The sequence below is a fragment of the Pseudonaja textilis genome, chromosome 9 (genome assembly GCF_049901715.1).
Source record: "Pseudonaja textilis isolate UNSWEBS1 chromosome 9, rPseTex1.2, whole genome shotgun sequence".
NCBI classification, from domain to species: Eukaryota; Metazoa; Chordata; class Lepidosauria; order Squamata; family Elapidae; genus Pseudonaja; species Pseudonaja textilis.
The window spans coordinates 23,013,653-23,022,580 of NC_141998.1; positions in this window are offsets into that span (position 1 = coordinate 23,013,653).

The window sequence follows — 8,928 nt, forward strand, 5'->3', positions numbered from 1 at the left end:
AATAATTTTAAAAAAAAGATCCGAGTCAATGAATCTGTGGGCATCAGCTATGGAGGACCTGAACGTCTGCAGGAGTGGAAGAGACATGAAGCATTTCTTTTTCACTTTTTCTAAACATAAAAGTTCTTTAACTCAGAAAATTAGGAGGCTGCAGAAAAAGCCTAAACTACTGTAGATTTTCCCCCATCTCCAGATACTGGCTGTTTCTATCCAGGTTACATAGAAACCCGTTGGATCATAGGGTGTTGCAATTCGCCGGCAGATGGTGCAGACACCAGTGGAGCTGGACAGTGAGGACGAAAGGGAACCAGTCCAGGAGTCTGGAGAGGACTCGGACGAGGGTCCTGCATCCGATGCAGAGATGGGGCCAGGACCATCTGGGAGTGGGGTGCTGATTCTGGAGCCTTTGGAGTCTGGCAGCAGCGAGGCAGAGGACCCAGGGGAGCCTGTTCCCAGTGTGTGTTTGTGCAGAGCTGCTAGAAGGCGACAGCAGCTGAGACAAAAGGGATGACTCGAGAGAAAGGCTGGGAGGTGATTGCCCCTCCCATAAGGGATAAAAGTCAGACCTCAATGACGAAAGCTTTGCAGGAAGCAAAGCAGTTCGATAGATTCCGAGTCCTCCTCGAAGCTCTGTGTACTCTGGTTGTTGTTTTTTCTGCTACTTCGGGTAGTTTGTGTTAAAATTAATTTGGATACTTCTGTTTTTGGCAGCATTCCCCAGGCGTGGGCTTATCTTGGGGAACTGTTTAAGATTGGTTCTGGCTGTGAATGAAAGCAATTCCCAGCGTTGCATGAAAACAGGTTTTGCTTTTAAAATAAGTTTGTGTTTAACTACATTTGACGAAGCCTGGGTCAGAACATAGGGACGTGCCATTCCCTGTGTCTTCAGATCAAAATAATCAAACCCACACACCTAGTTCAGGGGTGTCAAACCCCCCACAGGTTGCTTAGATCTGGCCCACAGGCACACGCACACACACACCAGAAATAGCGAAGGACTAACCTGCAGAGCCGCTGCCAGGGAAAACAGAGCTCAGGAAAGTCACATGTGGGTTATAGGAGGCCCTCTCAAGCACTAGTGGGATTCAAAAAAATTTACTACTGGTTCTGTGGGCGTGGCTTGGGCGTGGAGTGGCTTGGTAGGAGTGGCTTGGTGGGAGTGGCAGGAGAAGGTTACTGCAAAATCCTCATTCCCTCCCCACCTTTCTAACCATCTTTACCCTCAAACTAACCTCTATCGACCTCATCCCATTCCTAAGAGGTCTGTAAGGGGCGTGCATAAGTGCACCATCGTGCCTACTGTTCCTATTTCTTGTATTTAAACTTACGTTTATTCTTGTTATATTGTAAGCTCTTGACAAAATAAATAAAATAAATATAATCCCATCCCCTCCCCACACCTGGGGAAAGGATACTGCAAAATCCCCATTTCCTCCCCACCCCACTGACCTGCTTTCCAGCTCCATTCTCCTGTGCAAGGCAACCAAAGGAGGCCCAGCCGATCAGCTGGGACTCAACGGGAGGCAGAGAATAGATATGGGGTTGGCGGGGCCACTCAGAGGTGGGATTTGCCGGTTCTCCGAACCACTCAAAATTTCCACTACTGGTTCTCCAGAACTGGTTAGAACCTGGCTGAATGCCACCTCTGCTCTGGAACGATTTCATCTCCTTTACTTGTACCCCAACTTTCATCCACGGGATTTAAAAGAAGCATTTTCTTTCTTGGCTCTTTTGTGATTCTACAACCGCCGAGGTTGAGCTGCCAGAATTCCCCTCCACCCTGTTATTCAGCCTTCCCACCTAACCTAGCCACATTAGGACTAGAGCCATTCATTTTAGATTACAGGCAAAGCAGCCTCTCAAAGCAAAGCTCAGCTGGGGACAAAAGAAAGCTGCAAGAAAATTGCATCTTAAATTAGGAGTTGACCGGGAAGTAAATAATTCTCCCCAACATTAGATGCTATTAGCAAAATCCTTCTCATTATCAGACCCTAGCCTCTGCCTATCCTAGGTCTGTGGGAAGGATTCAATAGATGGACAAAAATACCAAATTGATCCTGAACATCTGGCTGACTGTGAAATGAAGTACATTCTTCTTCTTCTTCCTCCTCCTCCTCCTCCTCCTTCTCTCTCTTCTTCTCTTCTTCTTCTTCTTCTTCTTCTTCTTCTTCTTCTTCTTCTTCTTCTTCTTCTTCTTCTTCTTCTTCTTCTTCTTCTTCTTCTTCTTCTTCTTCTTCTTCTTCTTCTTCTTCTGCTTCTCCTCCTTCTCCTTCTTCTCCTTCTTCCTCCTTCTTCTCCTCCTCCTCCTCCTCCTCTCCTCCTCCTCCTCCTCCTCCTCCTCCTCCTCCTCCTCCTCCTCCTCCTCCTCCTCCTCCTCCTCATCTAATAGTAACAAGTGCCTTGGGTGCAATCCAACCAGAGCATCACAAACATCATCGGCATTGACAAATTTCCTATTGGTCAATTGCAAAAGGCAGCTTTACTCAGAATAGCTTACATCCTGCAACAATTTTGCATGCAAAAAAAGCCAAAAGGCGAGGGAAAATTCTACATCTTCCGTTTCTTCTCAGTTTAACTATTAAGGCCGTATTAATACTATTCTTCTCGTCTTTACTATCTTCTTTCTACTTATGACTATAATAACTTCGTTGCTTGTATCTTTATGATTGATATTGTTTATTTAGTTTCCTAGTATTATTTATGTTGATTCTATCACTATGTGTTGTATCTTATTAATTGCTAGCTCGATACCCATGGTTTGCTACGAAACTAGAAACTAGCGTCCTGTCAATGTGTGAGAAGAGTTGAGGGATGTTTGGAAACTGAAACAGTATTTGCTGTATGAGCAAGAAGGAGACAGCAAGGAGCCTGGGTGTGGCTTAGCTCAACTGTTCTGTACTAAAGCTGCTTGGTGCTATGAAACTGAAACTCCTCTCCTCTGCTTGTGTTTTGTATTTGGAAGAGATTTTTTTTCAGAGGGGGAGTAGAACTCCTTAGCATCACAGTGTGTTAATAATAATATACAAAATACTAATGTTCTGATGGTCATTTTGAAATATCCTTTCTTAGTGAGCCCCTAGAAGCCAGGAAGAACATGTGCCAAATTTCAAGTTTGTAGGCTTTACGGTTCTGGAGATTTTGTGATGATGTATTTCACATATATATATGTATTGTTCTGCACACATCATATATATATATATGATGAATGTATTTTTATGATGACTATGGCATAGCTTTTGTGTACAATGACAGCTTATGTATTGAAGACAAATTCATTATGTGTCTAATCACACTTGGCCAATAAAAAATTCTATTCTACTCTACTCTATTTTATTCTATTCTACTCTATATTCTATTCTACTCTACTCTACTCTACTCTACATTCTATTCTATTCTATTCTACTCTACTCTATTTTATTCTATTCTACTCTATATTCTACTCTATATTCTATTCTATTCTATTCTACTCTACTCTACTCTATTTTATTCTATTCTACTCTATATTCTATTCTACTCTACTCTATTCTATTCTACTCTATTCTATTCTACTCTATAGTCTATTCTATTCTAATCACGGTAATTTCTAATTTCTGCTATTTACTTTGATTTATTAATAAGCAGCCCTTTAATTAACCCATAAAAGGGGGCCTGCGAAGGTGATGGGGGAAAAATAATAATTTTTTAAAAACACTCCGTGCTTTTCTGGTGCCTGTACTTGCTTTGGATTGATTTCCCAACAATCGCTAATTCTATTATTCAGAGTGATTTCCCCACGGGTGGCCAGTTTATTTCTGTCATCAACCATCCGATGAAATCTTTAAACATGAAATATGAAGCTCGGGAGGGACAAATCGCAGCTCAGGCTAACAAGCCACCAAGCTTCCAGAGTTGGCTTGCGGAGTGTAATTTTGAAAGCGAGTGAAGTGAGCGTGTCACGTGGCAGGCTTTTGTGAGCGTGCATTAATGTCACTTTGACTCGGGTTGCCCATTGACAGTAAATTGACTTGTGCTAATAAGTGTGCAAAAGGAGAGAAGGGAACTGGGAGGAAGGAAAAGAGAGGGAGGGAAGGAGGGCGGCAGCCCGGGAAGGATTGATGGAGCCAATAAAAGAATATTGACTGGCAAACCGTGGTGTCTTGCTAGCCTTTAATTACACTGGCCCTCAATGGGAGTGTTTTAATGCAACTTTAGCATCAATTGCATTTCGAGGCCGAGGGCTGGGCTTTGCAGCCCGCGGTGCAAACGGCAAAGCCCAGGGTGCGTGGGCGGTTTGGAGCTCATGGCTATTGATTGCTTGGGACTCAGGCACCTGGCTTATAATTATTTCATTAAGCTGCTTAATGGTTATCAAATATGAGCCCTTGGATTGCTCTGTTGAGGACATATAATCAGTTGAAGTTGGGGCACTACTGCAGACTGGAGCTTTCACATAGACCAAGTTATCCCAACCTCAGTCGTATTTTTAAAAACTTGGGTGGACTACAGCTCCCAGAATACTCCAAACAGCAATTCTGGGGTGTTCTGGGAGTTGAAGTCCACCTATCTTTAGATGAGCGTCTGATCCAGTTCTACAGAGGAATTATTGAGTCTGTCATCTGCACCTCTATAACTGTCTGGTTTGGTTCTGCAACTCAACAGGACAGACACAGACTCCAGAGAGAAATTAGGAATGCAGAAAAAACAATTACTACCAACCCACCTTCCACTGAAGACCTGTATACTGCAAGAGTCAAAAAGAGGGCTGTGAAAATATTTACACACCCCTCACATCCCAGACATAAACTGTTTTAACTCCTACCCTCAAAACGACGCTATAGAGCACTGCACACCAGAACAACTAGACACAAGGAGAGTTTTTTCTCCAACACCATCACTCTGCTAAACAAATAATTCCCTCAACACTGTCCAACTATTTACAAAGTCTGCACTACTATTACTATTAATCTTCTCATCATTCCTAATCACCCATCCCCTCCCATTCGTGACTGTATGACTGTAACCTTGTCACATGTATCTTTACGATCTATATTGACTGTTTCCTAGTATGATTTGATTGCTTATTGTACCCTATGACTATCATTAAGGGTCGAACCTTATGATTCTCGACTCTCGACAAATGTATCTTTTCCTTTATGCACACTGAGAGCATTTGCACCAAGACAAATTCCTTGTGTGTCCAATCACCCCTGGCCAATAAAAGAATTCATTCTATCTATCTATCTATCTATCTATCTATCTATCTATCTATCTATCTATCTATCTATCTATCTATCTATCTATCTATCCCTATGGTTAAGGTTGGGGAAAAGTGCAAAGAGAACCAGATATTTGAGATGAGGCCTTTATGGAGTCCTTCCTCCAAAGGTGTTCATTTGTTGTTGGTTTGGAAAAGTTATGTACAAATAGTTCTCGACTTAGATCATTTTTTGTCTGTTCAGAGTTACAATGGAACCAGAGGCGGTATTCAGCCATTTCTGACCAGTTCTGGAGTACCAGTAGTGGAAATTTTGAGTAATTTGGAGAACCGGCTAATCCCCCCTCTGACTGGCCCCACCCCCATCTATTCTCTGCCTCCCAAGTCCCAGCTGATCGGCTGGATCTTCTTTTGTTGCCCTGCACAGGAGAACGGAGCTGGAAAGCAGGTTAGTGGGATGGGGAGGGAATGGGGATATTGCAGTATCCTTCCCATGCCACGCCCACCAAGCCACGCCCACAGGACCGGTAGTAAAAATGTTTGAATCCCACCATTGAATGACACTGAAAAAGGAGACTTATGACCAATTTTCACACTTATGACCATAGCAGCATCCCCAAGGTCACAGAGTCAAAATCCAGACATGTATTTAGTCACACTTATGACAGTTCCAGTAGTGTCCCCTTTTGCGACCTTCTAACAAGCAAATTCACTGGGGAGGCAAGAGTCCCTTAACAGCCCTGTTACTGATGTAACAGCTGCAGTTTTGTTTAACAACCATGGCAAGGAAGGTCATAAAGTGGGGGTGGGGGGGGGGGAAAGCTCATTTAACAACTGTCTGGCTTAGCAATAGAAATGTTGGGCTCAAGGAAGTTGGCTACCTGGGCAAACTATGATTGCAGAAACAATCATGAATACAGCTCCAAGATGTAAAGGAGAACATCAATCGTAAGTTGCCCCAAGGGTATAAAACAGGGGTGGGGAACCATGGCCCTTTAATGATCTGCTGGCTCAGGAATTCTGGGAGTTGAAGTCCACAAGTCATAAAAAGGTCCATCATTCCCCACCCTTGGAGTAAAGGAACATCAGTGGTATCTATCTATTTACAGAGAGAGAGAGAGAGAGCTACCTATCTATTATCTATCTACCTATTGATTATTGATCAAAGATAGATAGATAGATAGATAGATAGATAGATAGATAGATAGATAGATAGACAGACAGATACATAGATAGATAGAGTAGATAGATAGATGATAGACAGATACAAAGATAGATAGATAGATAGATAGATAGATAGATAGATAGATGATAGACAGATACAAAGATAGATAGATAGATAGATAGATAGATAGATACAAAGATAGATAGACAGACAGACAGATACAAAGATAGATAGATAGACAGATAGACAGATAGATGATTGATAGCTGATAGATAGATAGCTGATAGATATTTGATAGAGGATAGATAGATAAATAGATAAATAGATAGATAGATAGATAGATAGATAGATAGATAGAATCCTTTATTGGCCAAGTGTGATTGGACACACAAGGAATTTGTCTTCAGTGCATAAGAGTGTACACGAAAGCTACAAGTGATAAATCATGATAATTCCTAATCATCATGAAAAGACATTCATCACAAATCATAAGAGGCAACATTTTCAAACAACGAATGCCATTCCCCCGGCCTACCATCCCTGCAAACCCTTGCTCTAACTGTTGGGAAGTCTTCTTCCGCCCAACCTCTTGTTCTTCAGATCTTTGAGGTGGCCCTCGCCTCAGCCAAACTGTTGTCCAGTTCTTGGCCTCATGAAGCAACCGGCCTATCTGTTTCGTCCACCCATGCCCCCCCTCCAAAAAGGGCATTTGTATTCAGGTTCTGCTCGAGAGCCAACGTCTTCATTTCCACCTTGATGATTTTAAAAACACTGGGCACTTGGGAAAGGCACCGCTTTAATTTGAACAAGCTGGTTTCTCTCTTTCGTTCTTCTTCTACGACGCCCGTCATGCAGCCAAATAGACTTTGTGATCAGTATTCTGGATCGCCTTCTGACAGACGCTCATTTTCTGTTGCCTCAACCTGTGCTGACCTCATTTTTCAGCCTTGAGCAGGCAAGGAGTTGGTCAAAATTAGCTGTATTAGCAGGTCCCAATACGCTCCATTTATTTGTGAGGCAACAAATATTCCAGCCATTAAGATCCATTCCCTCTCTTATCAGCTTAAATGCACTCACTTACATGCCAAATCACTTCCTAATTTAAAAGCCTGTTTCCTCGGAGTTTGTTGGAACGAAGGACGAGGAAAAAATAGAATAAATAAACAAAAAAACCAAACACTTTACTCGCCGTACTCGTATGGGCAAGCTCCTAATCATTTAGTCATAGCTGTGGCCCACAGTAGCTTTCCGTGCTGAATAATGCAACGAGGAAAGGAAGACAGTCTGTGCCTCAGTTTCCCCCCTGAGCAATGCGACCGAAGGGCAAAGTTGCCTGTACTTTTAGTTCAATGCTTCAGCATTGATCCAGAAGAGAGGGAAATGTAAGTTTCAAAGGAGGATACGGTAACTCAGAATGTCTCCTGGGCTCAATCCTTTATAGATAAGTTTCCACTGAGAACCAGTTTGGCCTAGTGGTTAGAAAATGGGAAACTGAGTTCTAGTCTTGCCTTAGGCATGAAAGCTGGTTGGGTAACTTTGGGCCAATCTCACAAACCTGCAGACCTTTCTGACTACAGCACCCATCGTTCTCAGCCATTGGTAGATCCGAATATTCGTGCATGTTTGCTTATCTACAGGTAAGTCTCAATTCAAGGAGAGAACTGACTGCAGCACCCATTGTTCTCAGCCATTGGTAGATCTGAATATTCGCGTATGTTTGCCAATCTACAAATAAATCTCAATTCAAGAAAAGAACTTGGTTGGGAAGCTGAGCATAAGCTATAAGCTAACCAAATGGAAGGGTATAATCAATTTGACCATGAATAGAAAAATCTTTGATTTCAAACATTGTACTGTATTAAGCCAATTTGTTTTAAAAATGTGGTTAAAATAGCTGTGTAGCTGGGAAGCAGGATGAGATTGACCTATCCTGAAAAAGATAGATAGATAGATAGATAGATAGATAGATAGATAGATAGATAGATAGATAGATAGATAGATAGATAGATAGATAGATAGATAGATAGATAGATAGATAGATAGATAGATAGATAGATAGATAGATAGATAGATAGACAGACAGACAGACGAGATAGAGGGAGATCAGCCAAGGTCAATCTATATATACAGATTATATCCATCTATCAATATTTTATATATCTTTATCTCTATTTATATACAGGGTGTAGCCTAGAAAAGAATATATACCCTTGAGAGAGATGTAGAGATAGAGACAGAGACAGAGACAAAGATGGATATGTATTAGAAAAGGACAAGGGGAAACCAGTTCTGTGTTTTGCTAAGAAATTTACATGGAGATGTCAGTCCCAACTTAAAGAAGATTGTATCTTCTTAAAATAAGTGGCCGATATGTAATGTTTCTCAACCCTTCGTTATTGCAAGCAACCAATTTAGATATACCAAATACATTTCTTTTGCAATCATTCTTTAATCCAAGCCTTTAAAGGTGCCTTTTTCAATAGTATTTTGTATCTGGCAGCAACTATCCACTGCATACTTACATGTACACATCTGTTGCATTAGGCTGAAAAATAAGTACGAGTAAAGC